This window comes from Mus pahari, chromosome 21 (genome assembly GCF_900095145.1).
Source record: "Mus pahari chromosome 21, PAHARI_EIJ_v1.1, whole genome shotgun sequence".
NCBI lineage: Eukaryota > Metazoa > Chordata > Mammalia > Rodentia > Muridae > Mus > Mus pahari.
Genome location: NC_034610.1, coordinates 42,730,879 through 42,754,278, shown reverse-complemented (window position 1 = coordinate 42,754,278; position 23,400 = coordinate 42,730,879).

The window sequence follows — 23,400 nt, the reverse complement described above, 5'->3', positions numbered from 1 at the left end:
TGCACATCTCCTTTCCTCTCCATCCCATGAGTGCAAATAGCAAAAAAGGAACTGCTCTAACAGACAGTTCTCTAAATGATGTGAAATTTCTCTTGTAAGGTCTGAAGGTGTGTTTGAGGTTCTTGGTACTGAGGGGGAAGAAACTGGTCACAGAACAAAGGAAGTGAGGTTAGCCCATTGAACTTCATTTCTCTTGGACAGCAGTGTAAGGAGACTTGAAAACAATGCCTCAAAGAACTCAAAGGTGAAAAATCACACAAAGCAGAGATGGTATTTTCTCTACTTGTGATAAACTTTACATTATCTCCAGACTAACATGTTTGTGAAACACACTGCCATCACAATGACAAAATAGTTTTGTGGATTTTTTTTGTTAATATGATTTTTGTCAATCATCATTAAATAAGAAAAATATTTTCCCAAGGAACTGTTTGTTACAAATGAACAATGTCATCTGCCACCACTGCCCGACCAGTCCAATGTCATCTAAATATTAAATCTTGACCCTTCAGTGCTCAGTGAAGACAATAGAACTGGAAAAAGTAGAGAACAACTTGAGAACCAATACAACAATGACTGAGTTAACTTCCACCAAAATCCATAGGTTAGAAACAGTCTTTCCAAAACAACAACAACAACAACAACAAAAAATTCTTTACCATGTTGAAAGCATTGTAGAGTGCATGTTGAATTGATTCAAATGCTGTTTCACAGTTTCTTTTATAGGAATAGTAGCGATGATAATAATAATAGTAAGTTTAAAAATAATTTATATTTAATAGAATATTAATATTAATTAATAACATTATTATTACTTATATTTAATTTTATAATAGGTCAGTAGCTGACAATTCAGTTACCAAGGCACTACCAACTTAATATATCCGAAAAGTGGGGCTCAGGCCAGACATGGTGTCCACCTGACTAGTCAGAAGGCTGAAACTAGAGTTTCAGGATCCAGGGTCTGCGGTCAGCGTAGGCTGCATGGAGAGTATTCTAGGCTATCCTGGATGACGCTGAAATACTACACCTCGAAATAACTGAACCCCACCCCAAAGTTGTGCTAAGAGTTCAGTAAATGAAATATTAAATGAAAATCACTTCAGACATTGAGCTCCATAGAGACAGCGCTGGGGCAAGCGCGAGCCGGACAAGCACTGGGCGACTCTGTGCCTCGCGGAGGAAAATCAACTAAACATGGGCAAAGGAGATCCTAAGAAGCCAAGAGGCAAAATGTCCTCATATGCATTCTTTGTGCAAACCTGTGGGGAGGAGCACAAGAAGAAGCACCCGGACGCTTCTGTCAGCTTTTCAGAGTTCTCCAAGAAGTGCTCAGAGAGGTGGAAGACCATGTCTGCTAAAGAAAAGGGGAAATTTGAAGATACGGCAAAGGCTGACAAGGCTCGTTATGAAAGAGAAATGAAAACCTACGTCCCCCCAAAGGGGAGACCAAAAAGAAGTTGAAGGACCCCAATGCACCCAAGAGGCCTCCTTCGGCCTTCTTCTTGTTCTGTTCTGAGTACTGCCCCAAAATCAAAGGAGAGCATCCTGGCTTATCCATTGGTGATGTTGCAAAGAAACTAGGAGAGATGTGGAACAACACTGCAGCGGATGACAAGCAGCCCTAGGAGAAGAAGGCTGCCAAGCTGAAGGAGAAGTACGGGAAGGATATTGCTGCCTACAGAGCTAAAGGAAAACCTGATGCAGTGAAAAGGGGGGTGGTCAAGGCTGAAAAGAGCAAGAAAAAGAAGTAAGAGGAAGATGAGGAGGAGGATGAAGAGGATGAGGAAGAGGAGGAAGATGAAGATGAAGATGATGATGAAGTTGGTTCTAGCGCATTTTTTTCTTGTCTATAAAGCATTTAACCCCCCTGTACACAACTCACTCCTTTTAAAGAAAAAAAATTGAAATGTAAGGCTGTGTAAGATTTGTTTTTAAACTGTACAGTGTCTTTTTTTTTTGTATAGTTAACACACTACCGAATGTGTCTTTAGATAGCCCGCCCTGTCCTGGTGGTATTTTCAATAGCCACTAACCTTGCCTGGTACAGTCTGGGGGTTGTAAATTGGCATGGAAATTTAAAGCAGATTCTTGTTGGTGCACAGCACAAATTAGTCATATATGGGGACAGTAGTTTGGTTTTTTTATTTTGTTTTTTTGTTGTTGTTTTTGTTTGTTTTCCTTTCGGTTTTATTTTGGGGTTTTATTTTTTTTCCATCTTCAGTTGTCTCTGATGCAGCTTATACGAAGATAATTNTTGTTCTGTTAACTGAATACCACTCTGTAACTGAAAAAAAAATGCGGCTGTTTTGTTGACATTCTGAATGCTTCTAAGTAAATACAATATTTTTTATTAAAAAAAAAAAAGGAAAATCACTTCAAATACAATATTTAAAACAGCCAGGGGGTAAAAAGCGTTAGAACTGTTTGACTGACTGGTAAGTGCCCAGGATGTAGTAGATCAGATTCCAGCGATATATTAATGATATAGGTGTTACCCTATTGCGATAACCAACCAACCAAGTCTTTTTCTGCTATGGTGTCTGGCTGTCTGGCTGTTTGAAATAAAGTCTTACTATGGTTGGCCTCAAACTTACCATGCTCTGGCTCCACAAATGCTGGAACTGTGGGATTGTATCATTGCCACTTGCTGCAGTATGTTTAGAATGGGTACTGAGAACATATCCAGACTTTACTGCATAGCCTGGACTGGATCGCCAGGAGGACTTCTTTCTTATTTATCACACATTAACAAATTTATGATGGTGTCAATTGTAAAAATAAGATGCAGAAAAACCTGTCTGTTTTAGAATTAATGCCATACAGTATTTGCACTTCCATCACTGCTTAGAAATCAGGAAACAATATGTATGTGTTTGTGTATGAATACATGTATATGCATGTATGTATGTGCATGCATGTGTGTGCATATATTTGTACATATATTTATGTATATATATGCATGCAGATTCACATGCAAATATATGTATGTATGTATACAGTTGTGTGTGTTAAGGGTATAGGTCAAGAACTGGCTCACAAGGACATTTGACAATAGATGGAGTCATGGGTCCTACACTTAGAGGACAGAACACTTCCAGAGCTGCTTGTAAGTTTCTCATTTCTTGACATTAGGAAGAAGATGTGAGGTTAGTGCTAAAATGGCACCAGTTCTCTGCAGAGGTTTGCATGCTAGTAAGAGCTGCACTCATGAATAAATACAGATTGATGCTTTATATAGATCACGACACACACAGTCAATAAACAGTGTAAAGGAAGTGATCCACAGGGGTCGAGAGTGAGCAGCAAACACACGCAGGAGTCTCGTTCTGTCCACTCGAGAGGTCTTTGTCCTCTCACACAGCTGGGCATGTGGCGCTCCCCCCTGAGCTGTCAGAAGAGGGTACCCTCTTCACTATGACCTCGTGCAAACAGAACAGAAACCAGTTAAAGCCTGGCACAGCCTGCGTGCCTTTGATATTCATAGAATTGGTAAACTCTTGACTTTTACACAAAAACAATACTTAAGAAGAAGCTGAGATTGGGCGCTCCGTTCCAATGCTCCTCATAGGACAGTTCAAGAGAAACGAAAAGAACAACTCACTGAAGCAAAAGGGGAAACAAGCCAATTTATCATGAAATCAGAAGACAAGTAAGATCAGTCTGAGAGATAAGAAAGAGCAATCTTTGTCAAAGAAGAGGTTTTGCCAAGGGATGACCTTTGGTACCTGACAAAGCAGATATAAAACCCATTTCACTCATCTCTCTGTCCTCTCATTCAACTCTAACTCCTTTCTATCTCCAGTGAGTGCTGATGGGACAATGAAGCATTTATTATGCAGAGGGATGATAGCCCTCTATTGTTTCCAAGTTGGCATTTTCTGTTTGTTTGTTTGCCTTCTGGCTTGTCACTGCCAAGATAAGGGCGCTTTTCACATAGCACAGGTAGCTTGAGCCAGGTTAGTACTGTCATTCATCCAATTGTCTTCTTCCTACATCTGCTACCTATTACATACCCACAAGGATAGTCCGAGCATCATTGCAGACAGCCGCAGCTTGCACACAGGTTGTTCACTAAGGCCATCACAGGGTGGATGATCTATGTTTGGACTTTCTGGAATTTCAGGGAGAAATTTAAAAATCAATTCAGTTTCCTTGTAATACCAAATCCTGGATCAACTGAACAACTCCTTGGTTTAGTGATTACAGGTGGTGAGACACAGACAATGGTGTGTATAGTGTCAATCAAAGAGATGTCACCCCACATTGCATGACCATCGTGAGTTATTATTATTTATTGATCCATCCATCCATTCATTTACTTAGAGACAGGGTCTTATGTAGCCAAGGCTGAACTCTAATGACCATGTAACTATGATCTTGAACCTGTTATCTGTCTGCCCTAGTCTACTGAAGCTTACAGTCTTGTACCACCATGCCTGGTCTGCTTGGTGCTAGGTATCAAACCCAGAGCTTCCTGGATGCTAGACAAACCCTCGACTCACTGAGCTACATTCCCAGCTCCATGTCAAGTTCTTGAATGCCAAGGACATAGCACAGTGCCTGTCCTCTGCCAAGTGAGGGGTTCAAGTCTCACACCAACTGAAAATGATTTTTGTTCCTTGTTGTAGTATGTGCTGCTCCAGATCTGACTACGTTTATACTCTCTATGTTTTTCTTTGAGGAAAAGAATCTCTCAGTCTCGCTGCTATCCCAAGCCAGTTCGGGAGTTAGTCCATTTTTCTCTCCCATGCCATTGCTTGTTTGTATGTCTAGAACCTGACCTTTGTGAGTGATACTTCTCCACTTAACAGCCTTTCCATCTTCTTTTAAAGCACCTCGCTAGTTGTCCTTAGCATGTATATACATTGAATTGTGATAAAAACTCTCATGTAAAACTAATATAAATAATGACGCATGGGTTTCTATTTGTTTATTTGTTTAAACGTGTTCTGTTTGCTATGTAGTCCAGGCCAGCCTCAGATTATAGGCAAGACTCCTGCTTCAACCTCCCAAATGCTTGGATTATATTGATACAACACTACATAGTAATCAAAACAAAAGTTTTTGTGAAACCAGAAAACTTGAAAGATGGACATTAGCCTATGATATACTACTCAGAAATAAGTCTAGAACCAAGTAGGAGAGGTTTTTTTTTTTGTTTTTGTTTTTTGTTTTTTCGCACACCAAGGGAGGTACCTACAGGTAAAAGGAGTCTTGCTAGAGCAGACATGTACTTTACCAAGTTAGGCCTAGACTGTATTAGGAAACTTTTGACAAGTTTTCAGAACATCAGTTGATAAGTTGAAGGATAAAGTCAGGATGTAATATTAGTCTTGACTTTTGCTGTCGGGTAGACAAAAAGACTAGCATAGTTGGTAAGGCTAGAGAGGGGCCAGATGAGTTCATATAACTTGGGTCACCAAATTATAAATTAGAAAGCGAGTCCATCCCAGAAAAGTACCTGGAAGGCAGCACAGTTATGAGGTCTACAAGAAGCAAACAGAGGAGTTCCTTACTTACCGAGCCAAGGGCAATCTGAATGTGCCCTCTGGTTTGATGAAATTGTTGCTCTAATTTCTTTTAATCAACTTTCATGAAGTTGTTGCTTTTGTGTAGTTGGCCATTTTGTCTAACAGTCTTGTGTTTACCTTGTATCTATGATTTGATATTCTTGTTCTTTACGTACAATTGCCTGAGAATCCTTAAGAATGCAATGTAAAGAATTTTCTCCTCTCCATCTAACTACTTTGGTTTCTGCCCTTCCTCCCTTTTATAGTGTTCCTTCTAAGAAAACAGTCATTAGACATTGTTATCTCAAACCATTCCTAGCCATAGCATGTAAGAGTTGACCGTGTGTGTGGGCTGGATCTAAGACACTGCTTCTCACCCTTCTTAATGCTGCGTGCAACCCTTTAATACAGTTTCCCATGGTGTTGTGACCACCCCCTCCATAAAGTTATTTTCCTTGCTACTTCATAATTGTAATTTTGCCACTTTTATGAATCATAATGTAAATTTCTGTGTTTTTCCCGATGGTCTTAGGTGACCCCAATGAAAGGGCCATTCAACCCTCAAAGGGGTCATGACCCACAGGTTGACAAATACTGGTCTAAGGAAAACTGACGATAAAAGAACATTCTAGAATCTTAGCAGCAATGACACTTACATAGATGTACGCCTGCCAGGAGTGGTGGTGTGTGCCTGTAATCCCAGATCTCATTAGGCTAGGGCAGAAGAACTATGGTAAGTCCAAGGCCAGCCTTATCTACATGCAGAGTTCTAGGCACCCCAGGACTACACGGTGAGATATTGTTTCTAAACATAGAAACAACCCAACCAACCAACCAAATACCATGATAGCAAAGCTCAGAGAAATAATTCCACTTTATCTTTTGTTTTTCAGCCCTGGGGATTGAACCCATGTACTTGTACACACTCAGGAAATGCACCAATGCCAAAAATAGAGTCCTCTTACTCTAATAATTCATTTGCCTCTGACTAGAGAGGCTGTGTAGACAGGGTTTGGACTGGTGCACATTCAATGTCCATTCAGCAACGTGAGGGGGTCATTAAAGAGGGAACTGTCCCTGGTGCTTGCAAGGGAAATCACATGATCAATGAGACTCTGTTCTGTTCTAACAGGTAGGACTGCTGATACAAGACACAAGGAAAGGAGCCAGGAGTTTCTTGCTAAATTCTTAAAATTGGCTGGGCCCCTCAGGAGATTTGAGTGACCATAACAGCAAAAAGGAGGGAAAACAGTCTTGGCTAAACTTCGTTTTATATACCCTACAGGGAAGTATGAATGAAGAGTAGAGTAATTAACAATAGCAAAAAAAAAAAAAAAAAAAAAAAAAAAAAAAAAAAAAAAAAAAAAGCAAAAGGAGACAAACTGGATCTCAAAGGGAACTCTAAGTATTATGCCAGGTGTTCTATGATTTAAAAAAAAATCAAAAAAACAAAAAACAAAAAAAAAAAACAAAAACCAGTTCAGATTGCCAGCTCCCCTAGCTATAATCCTCCTAAATCCCCAGTCCTTCCTAACATAGTACAATTATGCAATTTTAAGGTATGCTGAACTCTTACAAAGCAGAGAGGGGTATGCATCCTCTAATCTCTATGTGGGTCAGTCTCTCGATGTTAGGGAGAAGCAGAGTGGGTACAACTCTTTAACCAACAAAGAACCTGGGCCAAACGCTGCTTAGGCGTGCTTGGCTTCTACAACATTGTAGGGGTCATTAGTTACTATTATCTAATCTTGATTCTTGGTCTACTCTTGTTTAACATACTTAGGAAATTGGTGTCTTCTAGATTCTTCAGGTTTTGGTCTGGTATCTACCTATGGTTTTTAATCAACTTTAATATAGAGAAAACTTTACTCACTGAAAACAACTCAAGTCATCTGTGAAACTGTGTGGTGTTTGTTTTCTTAAGATTAAGGAGGAAGAATTCTTTAAAGGGGGAATAAAACAATAGGGACATTCAAAGAGACAAAAGACATAAACTCTCACAGCCCTAATCCATAGAAGCCCTAATCCACCCAGTTTCTCTCCTCCTCTGCTAACAATGTATGGAATGTGCCTAACCCTCATACCCTCACCTTACACAAGAAACCACCAGGGATGGGACAACACTAAGATGTCTCCAGAAAGAAACTAACTGGCTATGGGTCTGAATCCTATGTGGAAAAATCCCCTTAAACATATGAGGAAAGCCCCTTGCCATCCTGCTGGTTAACACCTCAGACCCTTGCAAATCCCTGATAAAACACCTGCTCTGTCTTGTCAGTGTGCAACTGTTTCCTGAAAACAACACTCTTCTTAATTTACTTATTTTTTAATCTGAGAAAACAGAACATAAACAAATAAGCAGCATTTTGTTTTAAGAATCTTAAGAGTGTACCAACCTAGTCCCACAAAAACCTATATTCTAGAAAGGTCCAAAGCTCTGAAGGAAGAATCTCATTTGTGGTCATTTGCTAATTCCCTTTCTTTCTTTGTAAACAAAATTAGCTAGCATCTGTTGTGCTTCCATAAACTTAACAGTCGAGTTAGACCATGATAATGTTTTTGTGCATAGCTTATGTGCTTTGTTAAGCAGGGGATATTCAATTTGTATTGTGAGCTCCTTAGAAGGCAATGCAAAGCTAGCGATTTCTTTAGTGGCTGAAGGTCAATTTATTGTGATGTCTGAGGGCACAAAAGATAGGGAAGTAAGGTTTCCATTTATGGCCCATCCACAACTCATCTGTGTTCTCTAGGTGGAAGAGAAAGCCAGAAAGGCCTCAGACTCAGGCAGCAGAGAAGGGTGGTCTCAAATTCCTGATTCCCCAGCCTCCACCTGGCCAGTCTGGGATATCAAACGTGCTGTAGCACACCCAGCCTGAGCTTTTAGAAGTAAAAAACACTCCACATAACTGTGTGCTTTCCCAAACTACTCCAAGATTTGAAATAAATTATTCCTTTGACAATTAGAACTCTCTTAAATATCACTTGGACTGTTCTACCTGATCACTGCTTTGGTTCATTAAAAAACAAATAAACAAGTGCTGAGTTGAGGCTCACAGAGGAGCCTTCCTGTATCACGACAATCTGCGCTCAAGCCCTGCATCACTTGGTTGAGTCATAAATGCTTTACGATAATTGTAGAATATCGGAGCCGAAGGCTCTTATTCGGTATAAATAGTTTGCCCATATTTTGCTTAGCTCTGAAAGCAGCAACCTCCTACGTACGGATTGTTTCTTCATTTTGTACTTTTGTGACTGCATAGTATACTGTATTACTAACTCCGATATTGCCCTTATTTTAAAAACAAGACCCACATTTGACTCATGGTGATGTCTCTTCCCTGGATTCAGGCTCACGTTGCCTCTGGCCATGCCTCTGTTACCACAGCGCAGTTCTCTGACTTACAGAAGGGAGTCCTGACACCATTAATACTTTCCCGCTTCAAAAGAAACAAACTCTTCTGTGAATTCCCCTTGATAGCCATAAACTCAGTCATTCACCCATACCTCCTGTGAAGAACTCTCTCTAAAGTCCAGATGACACTAAATGCTAGGAAAAGAGAAGGGGATGGGACTACTGTCACTAGACTCAGAGAACCCATATTAGTGAGGAGAAGGCTTATAAACCAAGTATTGTGAACACAAAAAGAAATCATAAGGAAATACTCTGGAGAACAGAAAGTAAGGAGCGGTGCATGGGTATAAAAGAATCCAAGTCTAAATATGAAAATCTGGTAGGTTAAGACACTAGGTGATGGAACTCTTTTGAGAACAGTATTGAAATGGGATTAATATAGTCTTGTGAGAACCAAATCTGGGCTAATGGAACATATAGAGTCAAGTCTAAGTTAGGGTTTTACTGCTGTGAACAGACACCATGACCAAGGCAACTCTTATAAGGATAACATTTCATTGGGGCAGGCTAACAAGTTCAGAGATTCAGTCCATTATCATTCAAGATGGGAACATGGAAGCATCCAGGCAGGAATGGTACAAAAAGAGATGAGAGTTCTACATGTTCATCTGAAGGCTGCTAGCAGAATACTGGCATCTAGGCAGCTAGGATGAGGGTCTTCAAGCCCACAGTGACACACCTACTCCAACAGAACCATACCTTTTAATAATGCCACTCCCTGGGTCAAGCATATACAAACCATCACAAGTCATTTCCACATTATCGAACAAAACAGGAGAGTGGGTTCTGAGACCCCAAGATTAGTTACAACAACTTGAGAGAATGGACAAGAGTGTACCTATTGGAGGGCCTGGCAGGGCATCTACAAACCTTTAGAGAAAAGATCTTAAGAGACAACTCTAAGCCAGGCAATGGTGGCACACACTTTAATGCCAGCTCTTGGGAGGCAGAGGCAGGCACAACTCTGAGTTCAAGGCCAGCCTGGTCTACAGAGCGAGTTCCAGGACAGCCAGGGTTACACAGAGAAACCCTAGTTTAAGAACCATCAAATCAATGGGCCATTCTCCACCTTACCACTTCCAATGAGACTGAGTTCACCCATAGAGCTGCCTATTTTCCCAGCATTTTAAGAAAACATTTTCTTAAGCCCCAGGGAGGCACCAACAATTCTGTGACAGATTGTACTTGCTAATGTATAGACAAGAAGCATGGGATTGTGAGACATGGACTCAATTTCCAGAGCTCCTGAAATGAAAATCTCTTATTAAAATTTTACAACGGGAAGATGGTGGTCACAGGATACAAAATTTCAGTGAGATAGAATCACCTCTCTAGATCTGTCGCACGGCATTATGGCCACAGCTAATAACATCATTTCATATTCTGGAAAGTCACCAATCACAGATTTGTCATTAACATGCACAAAAATTAAAAGTATATGAGGAGAACATATACCAACTGGATTTAGACGATGACACACAGTGCTTACACATTTCTAAATATGTTGAACTCAATAGAACTTAATACAGGTATGCAAATTTGATCAATTATAGATAAACTAATAAATATGGTTGTTGAGTCCCAAAGACAATTGTACTACAAGCAACCCTGCCCAATCTCAAATTATAAGCGGGATTTTTCTTTTCCAGCTAATGTTTCTTTTCAAAGGGACCTTCTATACCTCCCTAGTTGAAAATGCAGTTCTTGGCACCTGACTCTTCTGTTCATTGAAAATAGATTAAGAACACAGGCTCATAGGAACAAGTGTCCTATGTGAGTATTTTCTAGAGTCTCCTATAGCTGAAGGCTTACTTGTAATACCTGAGTCCTGCCAGTCCACATGTCTAACCCCCATTTTAAGATTAGAACATATCCATTACAATCAATGCCCCCTGGCTAGCTCTTCTGGGTGAGACTTTCAATTGGCAGTCATTTGTGTCAACAGAGCAATAACCACAAAATATTCAACAAATGAATCATAGGGTTCAACAGCTACATAATCCAGAGAGAATGCAAAGACAGTATTTTCGTAACACATCTTACTTCTTTTGACTGTCTAGTATGCTACCACACAGTTGGTTTCCTTTCTAAAAACAAGGATCAGAAACTTTGTGCCTGTGTTTTCCCTCTCATTAAATACTCTCTCCCTTGTCATCTTTACTCCCATCTAAAAAGGTTTTTGAGAAAGGCACAAAATTAGGGGACTCCTCTGGGTCCTAGCTTGGTGGTAGGTGCTTGGCCAGCATGTTTAAGACCCAGGTAGGTAGGTAGATAGGTAGGTAGGTAGATAGATAGATAGATAGATAGATAGATAGATAGATAGATAGATAGATAGATGGATGGATGGATGGATGGATGGATGGATGGATGGATGGATGGATGGACAGGTGGACAGACAGACAGACAGGCAGGCAGACAGACAGACAGACAATTTAAAGGTGGGGCAGGCATTTCCTTTACACAGTACCATTATTCCAAAAGTATTACAGAGCTACTTCTCAAAGCATAAAAAGAGAACCACACTGGTTCTAATTCTCAAAGCCATAGACTTCTGAATGCCAGAGGTGGATTGCTTCCCAGGCAAAGCTCTATTAACCCTTCTATTGACACATCATGAGTCAGGACATCTCAGAGTTTAACACAGGCGAGAACAGCCCTGTGAGAAGTCCCCTTGTGCCAGGCTTCAAAACAGGTCATCTGGCCAGTGAGATTGGATGCAGCTCACTGAATTCAGGAGTTCAGTAAAAGCCTCCAAGGACCCAGAAACCCAGACCTTTCCCACAGTGATTCATCTCCATCAGCAGTCAGTGTTGCTTAAAGTCGGAGTGTCAATTGCTTCACTGACAGCAATTTTGATTTAAAACTATTGAAGTGTGAAGCCAGCTGGAGAACACTTTGGACAGTTTGCTACTTGTTCATGTCTCGCTTGAGGATATTTGGTTAATAATGAAAAATGAGACAGATTATAAAATATATAATTTCCAGCTATAAGAAAAGCACTCTCATGTTTAAACGAATTTCTAATGGCTAAAGGAATTTTTAGACTACTGAGGCAGCTATCGACACGTCTCTTCAGTTTATTAATAACTATTAATATCTATAACTAAGTAAAAATGAGCAACTAACTCAAACAGTAGCTGAAAACAGCTAACTTTTATAAATATGTCTGGAAACTTGGCAAAATCTTTCTCCTGTAAGGTTGGCATTTTAATTCCTTTGAGCAGATGAGAAGCTGGACATGAAGGCGTGAAGGACGGACAGTGGCTCATGGGCAGATCGTCTCCATCCTTCTCACTTGCTCTGTGGCCAGAGGCAGATATTTAATTTCGCCAGGTTAACCTTGCTCTCTGGGGTTTTGGCTGCGTATCTCTGCTCCATATGTCTGCTGTCCTGAAGGTCGACAGTGACTTCCTCGGAAGAAGACAATAGCCTCTCTTCTCTAACCTATTCTTTCTCTCTATAACCACCTCTTCCTGTCCACCCCCACCTCTTCCTGTCTCCTCTTACCCCTCTCAGTAACCCACAGCCCTTGCACCAAAAGAAACTTCTGCACATACCAGGCATATTTCTGAAATTATGTCATAGAACAGGAACGAGAAGCCAGAAGCGTGAATGAGGTCTGAAGCAAGACAAGGATGAATTATTTCATTGGCCACTGCTTTTGCCAATGGGTACTGACTCCTCAGAATCTTCTGGAGAATCTTCTGAAGCCCACAGGAGAAGAGCCTCTGGGCTGGAAATATGGTGTGTGCACCAACTGGCATCCATTCCTTATTCTTCAGTGGCGGTGTCACCCCTCTAACTCCGGGTTGTACATACCTGAATGCCAAGCAGCTCTGATAAGGTGGGGGCGACATCTCGGTAGCAGGGAATGCTGGGCTGGGCCTGGAGAAGCTGCAAGGGACAGGCCAATTGTGGAAGCTGTAAGTTTGATTCAGAGGAAAAAGAAAGAGCAGGGCTTTAAAGATAGGGTCCTCTCGTTGTTAGTCTAGGGTGCTTGTCCACCCACTTGTTTCTCCCTTTATTCTTACTTAAAACAGTTCCCTTTTTAAACTTTCCTCAGTTTCCTCATTGGATTGGATAATTCTTCCCTGTTACAGTTATGTCTTCCGTATCCTTTTAGCTGTTCTCTCCAGATGCTGTCTCGCAACATTTTAAACATTGACACACAAAGGATTCGTGCTTCCCTCCTGTGCTGTGTGGATAGTATCTTTCTACGGATTCATACCCTTTCTGGAACCTAGAGATTTCACAATATTTCAGGAATAAGTCTATAATAGATACAAGTAGCTAAAATGAAGCCATGCTGGAATACAGTTGGCCTTTAGTGGGATAAAACTAGTGTCCTTATAAGAAGAGGAGAGAGAGAGAGAGAGAGAGAGAGAGAGAGAGAGAGAGAGACATTCTATAAAGACAGGAGCAGAGACCGGAATAACACATCTATGAGCCAAGAAAAACCAGACATTAGCTGAAGCCATCCAAAGCTAGAAGTATGGAATGGAGTCTCTCTCTTAAAACTCAGAAACAACTAACCCTGCCAACACCCACACCTCAGACTTTAGTCTCTACAACTATGAGAGAATAAACTATAGTTGTTTTAAAGTACCTAGTTAGAGTGCCTTAGCTAAGACAGCTCTAGGAAGCTAATAGCCTTCCCATTTGATTTGGGCATTCTTTCAAAGACCCACTAAGGTTTTTATGGAGACCTATGTTTTCTCGTGTTTCAACCAATTAAAGCGAATTTGCCCTGAGCTTCTACCTCAGTGCAATAGCTGGCCTCTACTAGTTAACTGTATGTAAAAAGAACGAGACTCTTTGCTAATGTGCTTATTAGCTAATGTGATACCTAGCGACACAGTAAATCTACTCCAGAAAAACTCCATGAGGACAGCGATTTGGTCCATCCTTCACGCTACTCCTGCCCAGAAGCAACTGTCCTTGCATGTTCGATGGGGGCTCAGCCAGATGGAGATGACCTAGAAATCCAGGTGCCTGCTAGTCTGCTTGTTCTCGAAAGTCAACAAGAGCGTCAACAGTGGGGAAGTAAATCTCAGCAGACTGTAAGCCCTTCTCACAAACATGATTGCTTTGTAGTAGATACTATTTAGTAGTTCCCCGCCTTGGCTTCCTCCTTAGCTTCCCTTGAACCCCTTTCCACACATACCTAACCCTGAAGGTAAGAGGTCTGGCGTAAGACTGGATGGTGGGTCCTCTCAGCTGTGTTGCTTAACTGAAATGCTTTAGATTGCATAAATATCATTGGAAGGAGGCTTCGCATGGGAGACATTTTGCAGCTCATTGACTCATTTGCAGCTATGACTCATTGTGTCATAGGACACCTTTCTTTCTGCTCTGTGTCTCCAACCATGGTCCCAGGAGACAAAACTGTCTTGGCTGCCTCCAGATGTCTTCCTTGCTGGTGATCTTCAGTTAAACAATGAGCCTCCCTAGCCCAAAAAAGCAGTCCTCTCATCTGTAAACTGGCAGGAGAAATGCTTGTTGAGGTTGCCTATCAGAATTAGGCAAGTGTCTCTCCACATGGCAGCGTGCAGGGCTCAGGTGTGTACGAAGAGTGCACGGAGCCCATTTCCATGATTTGCCTTTGGATTACTCTAAGTCTTTCCTGGTCATCTTGACTCCAAGCTATCTCAGCTTCCTTTACCACTGGCTGTTTATTTATTTACTGAATTTATTTCTATCTTACCTTCTCAACTCCATCCCAAATTCAGAAGCAAATTTTATTGTAAGATATCATGTTATAAAATGTCATGGAATACTAATACCAACATTTGGTTGGTTGACCAGCTGACGTCTCTCCTGAAGTACTTACTGTGCTAAGAGGATCTCTCTACCAACCGTAACAACCACCCTCAGAATTAGGTCAGGGTTACGGTAGCGATTCCACTTTAGAAATCTGAACAGTGAGCTATGCATGTAAAAAAACTGTATTGAGTCTCTCTTTTGTCTGTTAAACCCTCTCCATCAGGTCTCATTATTGCTACTCTACCAATCTCTACTCAAGATACCCACAATTAATGTACTCAGTGGCTAATACTCAGTGAGTTGCCTGCTTTCTGATCCACTAGAGACGACTGACTGGTATATGGCTGCTTAGGCTTCTCTTAAAATGCGTCATTACTGGGCTCGAGAGTCCTCCTGTGACACCAGATAGCTCCTTGGCTTTCTCTTCCTGCCCTCTGTCTACTAATGTAGGCTTTCTCTGGGTTCAACCTTTGGCCTCTTCTGTGTCTACATTCACTCACTCAGTGAGCCCATACACTGTCACAGCTGTGAGATAGCGTGGCTGCAGTTCTGCTCTCGTACCACACAGTGGTCCCGAAAATTGCTGTACTGTGCAAAATACACAGAATAACAACCATACTATACAATGACAACCCAGGGCTTACAGGAAAAATGTAACTGGGAGGTCAAGCACAGAGGTATTATATCTGTAGACTCAGATACTGGGAGGCTAGACTGGGCAACAAAGTAAGATCTTGCATCTAAAATAGGCAAATAAATATGGTTGGAGCATGGGTCTAAAAATATATATAATACACACACACATATATATATATATATGTATAATATATATAATGATAGAAACTCATGCAGTAAAATAGTAGCAGAGTTTTATACTACTCTGATTTCTCTTCTATTGTTGGGATAAAACATTCTGATTGATAGCAACTCATAAAAGGAAAGGGTTTATTTCACCTCATAATTCCACATTGTAATTCATTATTGAAGACAGTCAGGGCAGGAATTCAAAGTTAGAACCTGAAGCCAGGACTGCCTGCAGTTCCACACAACATTAGATTTGACCCAGGAACCTACTCAAGGCTAAGAGAGTAGAACAGAAACCACAGAGGAATGCCAGTTAGTAGCTCACTAAGAAGACCACGCTTAGTTAGCTCTTTATATAGCTAAAGACCACCTACCTAGGGTTGGTACCACCTACATACTTTCCTACCCTACATCAATTAACAACTAAGACAATCCCTCACAGACATGCCCACAGGCCAACCTGACAAAGACTATTTTTAAATGAAGAGTTTCTTTTCATGTGACTGTAGACTGTGACATGTTGACAGTTAAAAGTTAACTAACACACACACACACACACACACAGAGAGAGAGAGAGAGAGAGAGAGAGAGAGAGAGAGAGAGAGAGAGAGAGAGAACTGGAGAGTTAAAAATTGATTTTTTAAACATAAGTATAGTAATTTATCATGAATTAGTATTGAGGTTAGGAGCTAATGTTAAGAGTTCAAAGGTTATTCTGAAACCTGGAAAAAAGCTCTCATGAGAGACATGAGCAAGTATGACTTATAACATGCAGAAAACTGAGGTCACAGGGAAATATTTGAGGTATAATCCGCTAGTATTTGGTTTTCCTACATATTTTGGTTCAGCTGGATACATGTCTATGTATTTTCATAGTGTTTCTTTCAGAACAAATCACACACAAGCAAACTTGAAGTGTGAGTTATGTTTAAATTGTTGCCTATTGTATTTATTCATTTATACCTGATCTTGAAGACTCCATTTCTGAACAAAATCAATTCACCAACACTATGGGTCAGAAAACATTTGTGGCAATATATTCAAGCCATAATACAATGTTATATTTCAAAGATCTACCTAATATTTCTTATCCTTTAGTAACAACTCAAAGTCAGGAAAATATCCTCTATCACATCTTGGCATGCCCACTTACCTCAGCATGCAAAGCATGTGTACACAGTAGAGACAGAAAAGTTTCAGGAAACTGAATGAGATGCTGCTCGCCTTCACCATTTGACTTCATACCATAAAGAGGCTAATCATGGGGCTGGAGGGATGGCTTTGTGGTTAAGAGTGCTTGCTGCTTTTCCCGAGGACCCAAGTTCAATTCCCAGCATCACATTTGGTGGGTCAGCTCTAGGCGATCTAGCATTCTCTTCCAGCCTTTGACACACACACATACACACACACACACACACACACACACACACACACACGCACGTGACACACATACACAGAGACACATACACACAAACAAAATTTTAAAAGTGAATACTCATAAAAATAAGAGATGATCTAGTAACTGATGTGTAGAATAAGGACAGAAGTTCTTGATAAGCTTGCTGAATGATAGCACTCTCTTTCAGAAAATTAACAGGGATCGATAGGTTCAATCTCCCGTGGTACAGCTGAGCAGACAGGGCATAAAACTCGATTCTTTTTGAGATTATCAGTGTGTTCATTTCTGAAAAATTGTACCTAAGTTCACTTATTTGTGAGAAAGAAAAAAAACTGTGCATTTTCTTTGTTTTGGTGTGATTTGATTTGTTCCGTGTGTGTGCTTGCAAGAAAGTCCAGTGTCTGGCACACTGGAGACAAGCATCCGCTGTTGCGGTGTATTGAGTTGTTGAGTTGTACTGAGTTATAGTGAGGCCTGTGTACACCAGTCCGATGCCTGCTGAGAGAACTACTCCAGACGTTAACTGATTTGCTGTGTGGTAAATTTTCATTTTTTTCAGAATGCTTCAGCACTTTAAGATTTTTTTTTTTATTTGTATTTACGACAGGTATTTGACTGTTTCCTCTTCTCGTTTGTCATTTCACTTCACCTTTCAGTCACTGCGTAATCTGAAAACTCTTCTTCTACACTGCACAGCCATGTCACTGGGCTCCATCAGGTTGACAATACGTATCTTTGCCTTAGAGTACACCAGGACCATGGCATTAGACAAGAAACCAAGGTCTGAGGATTCAGGCTAGACGTCGACGTGCCTGTTATCATTTGTGAGATTAATTTTTGTCATTGCTTTGGCAGAAATCAAATCAAGAAAGATTAATTTGGTTTGTCTTGTGGCTGGCCCAGTCCATCAGCAGAGAGAGCATGGGTGAGTTCATTAAAGGAGGAGCACGCAGCTACAACGCCCTACATAAGGAGCAGAGAGAGATGATGGCTAGTGGTCAGGTGGCATTCGTGAGCACTTTCACTCTTCTTATTCATGTGACGGACGGTATCATCCATATTCAGAGTGGGCCTTCTATCTACAGTTAAGCATCACTGGAAAGAAAGATACCCCTAGGATTGTGTCTTCTAGGCAATTATGAGTCCAGTCAAGTTGACCATGAAGATTGACCGTCACAACATGTGTCATTGTCCTGTAGCTATAAATATGAAAGTGCTTCAGTATTTTGACTAACTGGGACCTCTTTGTGGTCTCTGGTGGTTTTGATTCTCATTCCTTGTTCAGAGTGGAACATAAAGTTTGTCCTAAAAGGTTCCTGTGTTTAAGGCTGCTGCCAGATGAGAGGCTTTTGAGACATTGGCTCATGAGAGATCTAATTTCATCAGAGGACGGCAGGAGGAGACATCTAGAAGGGGGAAGCAGTCACTGGAGGCATGTCTCTGAAGGGTTACCTTATTCATGGACCCTTCCTTCCTGTCCGCCATCTGCCTCTGTCTGGCATGAGGTGAGTTCTTTCTTCCACAATAATGTTTCTGCCTCATCTCAGGCCTAAAACCAGTGGCACCAGAGGTCTATGAACGGAAACATTTGAAGCAGAGTGCCAGAAGAAATCATTTCTCCTTTTAAGTTCCTTTTTGTCAAAACTATTCTGTCACTTTGTCCCCAACACTTGAGTCAGAGAGAGGAGATTGATCAGGAATTCTACATGGCAAGTTCAAGGATAACCTGGGCTGTATAAGAAGATCATATCTCAAACAGTGAAACCCAAGCGAATACGTCTATGACAACAACAAATCTACCCTTATCCTCAAAGCCTAAAATACTTTCCGCACCTGGGTCTTTCAGAAATTCCTGTGTGTAAAAGTTGATACATCCATTTAGTACAGCTTGCTCTCTCTGTTCCCTAAAAAGCCATTTTTAAATTGCTGGTGTTTTGCAAAATTTTTGGTACCATAAAATTAAAAGAAAAAATTAAATATCTCTACCATTTCTATACTAAGTGGGGTTGAAATTATGAGGTTATAAAATGTTTTTTGTGTGTGTGTGTGATTGTTCCAGTGTTACAAGAATTGCACTGGGAACGATTCTTGAAACTTAATAAACATAGTTTAGATAGACTTACTTCTTTTTCTGATGAGCAAAGCTTCTACTGAAACCACCTGACGGGGAATCCATCATCCTCTTTTTTGCTTGTCTGCCTGCTCATGGGAGCATTCTGCATCCTACGCCACCTTCCATGGATGCCACTGGACCGTCAGCCTCTGGCTTGATGTGTCTTCAGAGGGCAGAGGTGACTATAACCTTCCACTGGGTCTGTAGTCAATGCTTCCTGGAAATTGGCTGCTATTTGGAGAATAGAAGAAGTTCAGGGGGTTCCCTATCATTTGCACCCCTATGTGTACCATGCAAGTCATCATGGAAAGCCCCTCTCAGAGAAGCACTTTAGATTTTTAAAACAAGTAAGTTTGCTTCAGCCCTGACAGAACCTGAACATTTCAGAGCTGAAAGCAACAAACTTCAGTGACTCAAGGAAAACCGACAGGCAGGGGTGGAGGTGCAGATATGTTAACCCAGTGTAAACAGAGCACAAAGAATGTCTTTTATTATAGAAATAAGATCAATAGGGGCAAGCAGAGTATGAGTTAAATACAAAAGTAGATTTTTTTTTTTAAAAAAAGAAAACACTTGGCAAACTTCCCTTGGCCACCTAACAATTTATTTCTGATCCTTCAAATTTATTGTTTCAACTCAAGTGGAGTTTTCCCATCAATAAGTCTAAAACTTACCAAATAATAGAATAAAATAATCTGAAAAATATCATGTTTATTATTTCTATCATTGCCAAACCTACATATGGTCTCTGTGGAATGAGGCATTTAAAGTAAGGTAAGTTTTTTGAAATTATTGTATTTGTACTATTGTAAGTAACAGAAACCCAAAATACATTGTCAAAATCATTTATCCTGCTGTACGTAGGACCTGGGAACCCTGGTGAGGGATAGGACAGGCCCGTAGGGGCCTCTCTTAGCTCTTTCATGAACAAAGGGAGAGAGCATGACTGTCTTAGTTAGGGTTTTACTGCTGTGAACAGACACTTGACCAAGGCAAGTCTTATGAAGGACATTTAATTGGGGCTGGCTTACAGATTCAGAGGTTCAGTCCATTATCATCAAGATGGGGGCATGGCAGCATCCAGGCAGGCATGGAGCAGGCAGAGCTGAGAGTTCTACATCTTCATCTAGCACTAAAACTCTGAGTGGAAGACTGACTTCCAGGCAGCTAGAATGAAAAACTTATAACCTACTCCCACATTGATACACCTACTCCAACGGGGCAACACCTGCTAATCCTGCCCCTCCCTGGGCTGAGCACGTACAAACCATCACAAGCACTGAGCTGGAACGCTCGCTAGAATCCCAAGGGGAAGAGGAAACTCTACTGAGACCTTCGTGCCCATGTTGTACTCCAGGAAACCAGGGTTAACAGAAGGAATACACATCTGGTTTGGGGGGAAAAAAAAGCCATCAAAATTCCTTCTTGATCGTGTTAGAGAACAATTTCAGTGCTATTGAAAAACTAAGACTTTTTTAAAATCTCCTAAAAGTGATATTTGAATTGTGTGAGTTTTTTTTTTTCTTAAAAAGAAAAGAAAAGAAAAAAATTCAAGAGTAAGCCCCAGGTAGAAATGAGTTTAGTCAACATAGCTCTGCACTAAGCAAGGGCTGTGCATATTAAGTTCTCAAAGGAGTGAAAATGGGGAGAAATCAGAAAACCACACCACAGGGATTCAGGTAATGGACAAAGGTGTGCATATCATCTCTGTTGTTGTTTGAATCTAAAATGCACCTACACCTATACGTGTCCTCTCAGGCTCATGTCTCAAGCCCTTGTTTCCGAGTTGATGGCACTACTTTGGGAGGCTATTGAGTGCAGGATGTGGAGCTCAACTGGTGAAAGTAGGTCAGTAGGACATTTGGAGGTTAGATGGTTAGACTTAACAAACTCAGAGTGTCAAAGCTGGAGGAGGCCAGCGCCTTTACCTGCAGAGTCATCTCATTGGCCCAACAATTTCATTTATAAAGAAAGCTTCAAAATCCTTAACTTGCTATCAACTTATTGCCTACTTGATCTTTAGCAAAAAAAAAAAAAAAAAAAAAAAAAAAAAAAAAAAAAGAGAGCAAATAAAAATGCCATAAAACAAAAGGAAAAGGTAGGCATGGAAAAAAAAAAGCGTTATATTTGCTGATAAGAACAGCTCGCACACCAGCAGCTTTATTCCCTGTGCTAGCAACACACAGGTGCGGGCGTATGACAGGAGAATAAACATACTTGTAAAGGGACATTCAACACATTACAGCAGGTGGATTCACTTGACAGGGAGAGATATAAAGGCGAGCCCAGCAGTGGTGTCTGCCGCACAAGTCCCTCCCTTTGTCGTGTTGCCACAAGGTTTAGGACAAGTCCACAAATGATGTCCCAAAGAGGCCTTGAAACAACCACGTTGGGTCCCAGGAGAGATGGAGTCTAACCTCATCAAGCTGTTGGGATTCTGACTGGAAGGAGAAAGGGAGTCTAAAGCTCAGGGAACAACAGGAACAGAGGAAACTACTCCAGAAGACGGCGGTGGTCATGACAATCAGACAGGGACATCGTACAGGCCATGGGCATGAGTGGGGATGACTCGGATTAGATATTTATATCCCATATCTTGTTACATCAGGGCTCTTTGTCCTGAAAGATGACAATGCTTGCCGTTCCTTCCTGTGAACGTTAAGGGTAGCAGAAAAGAATGAGGCATAACCGGCTGCCACACCCTTTCCTCTGGTTTCCATGACATACTGGCTCCTCTGATCCCAGGATGTGCTGCTGGTGGGGCTGCCTCAGCCGCAGCATGAGATGCTTGGAGTTAGACGGCGGCTCGTCCGTTTCCCACATTCGTCATTTCCACGTCTTTTCACCTGTGAGGCGTGGCTTCTTGTCCCTCTGGGGTGTGCGGGAGAGACACCTTCTTGCTGATCATTCCAGAATACTGCAAGTTAAAGGTTTTGATCTTGTTGCGCTCACACATGAACTACAAGCACACACTTGAAGGACTAGTATGTTCATAATCTAACTAAGCACACCCGAATGTCATCACAGTACCGCACACACTACATGGTCTCTGTCTTCCCCACTCTCAGGATGACTGCGCACCACACTAGCCATATCCTCTTGTGCAAACACAAGGCAAAGTTTTGTGTATTTTTCGTTAATTTGATTATACCATTTTATCTTTCTAGATCACTCTTGCCTTTACAGCCGTGGAAGCTGCTTCATCAGTCAATTATCTAACAATGCCCTTGATTCAGTGTGGAAAATTAACAGACAGTATAAAAACAAGTTGTTTTGGCAACCAATACATTTAGAAAATTAATTGCAGTGTAGAGGCCCACACAGGAAGGATTCTGAGCCCAACCCATTGCTGTGATCTAGCTCTTGAAAGTTCCCCAAGCGGTATTTCCTCATGCACTAGCAGTCTCCTTTCATCTCCCCTGGACCTAAATGTGAGACTGAGGGTGATGGATCGAAGAAGAAGCTCTTTAGGCATGTGAATGGTCAATGGTCAATGGTCAATGTGCAGAGGACTGGTGTGCGGTCTTGAGTGGAAACAACTCCCTTCTATTCCTTTCCTTCCCACAGGTACAAGAAGCAAGCCATCTCTGGCATGAAGGCTGTAAGGCCCAGACGATATTGTCAAGTAAGATTTCTTGCACAGACCTGAGATTTTTAATTGTATATTAGTTGTTTTTTTCTTATTGCTGTCATAACACACATGACCAAAAAAAAAAANAAAAAAAAACAAACAAAAAAAAACCTTATGGTCTGAGGAAATGCAGTCTGCTCTGGTAGTGAAGAGAAGGTGTGTAAGCGTCTGGTCCTGTTGTATCTGTGGTCAGGAAACAGAGAAAGACGGATCCAGGCACTCAGCTTAAGTGTCTTTTCCTTATTACTCATTCTGTAACTTCATCCCCTATGGCAGTCTTACCCAAATTCAGGATGGGTCTTCGCCCTTCAGTCAAATCCCTCTGGAAACACCCTCATTGACATACCTAGAGTTGTATCTCTTGGGTGATGCTAGGTCTAGTCAGATTGGCAATGAATACAGATGATAACAAATGGGTTGCTATGGCAACATAGAACGAAGGTGAAACCAGTGAGCACATCTAGGTAAGAGACCCAACCTAAACACTTCCCCGTCCACCCGCCTGCCTGCCTGCCTGCCTGCCTGGCTGTGTCTGTCAATCTCTGTAGTGGAAGGCAAAGGCTAAATCAGTGTAAATTGACCAGTGATCCTACCTGGCTTTGGAGAGGTAACTAAGATATGCTAAACTCTCAGGTGTCAGACAATGATCTGAGTTCTCCATGTGGACTCATTGATTGTATTCTCACAGATCTAGGAAAGATTATTGGTATATCCATGTTAAAGAAAAGAAGGAAAGAAGGAAGGGAGGGAGGGAGAGAGGGAGGG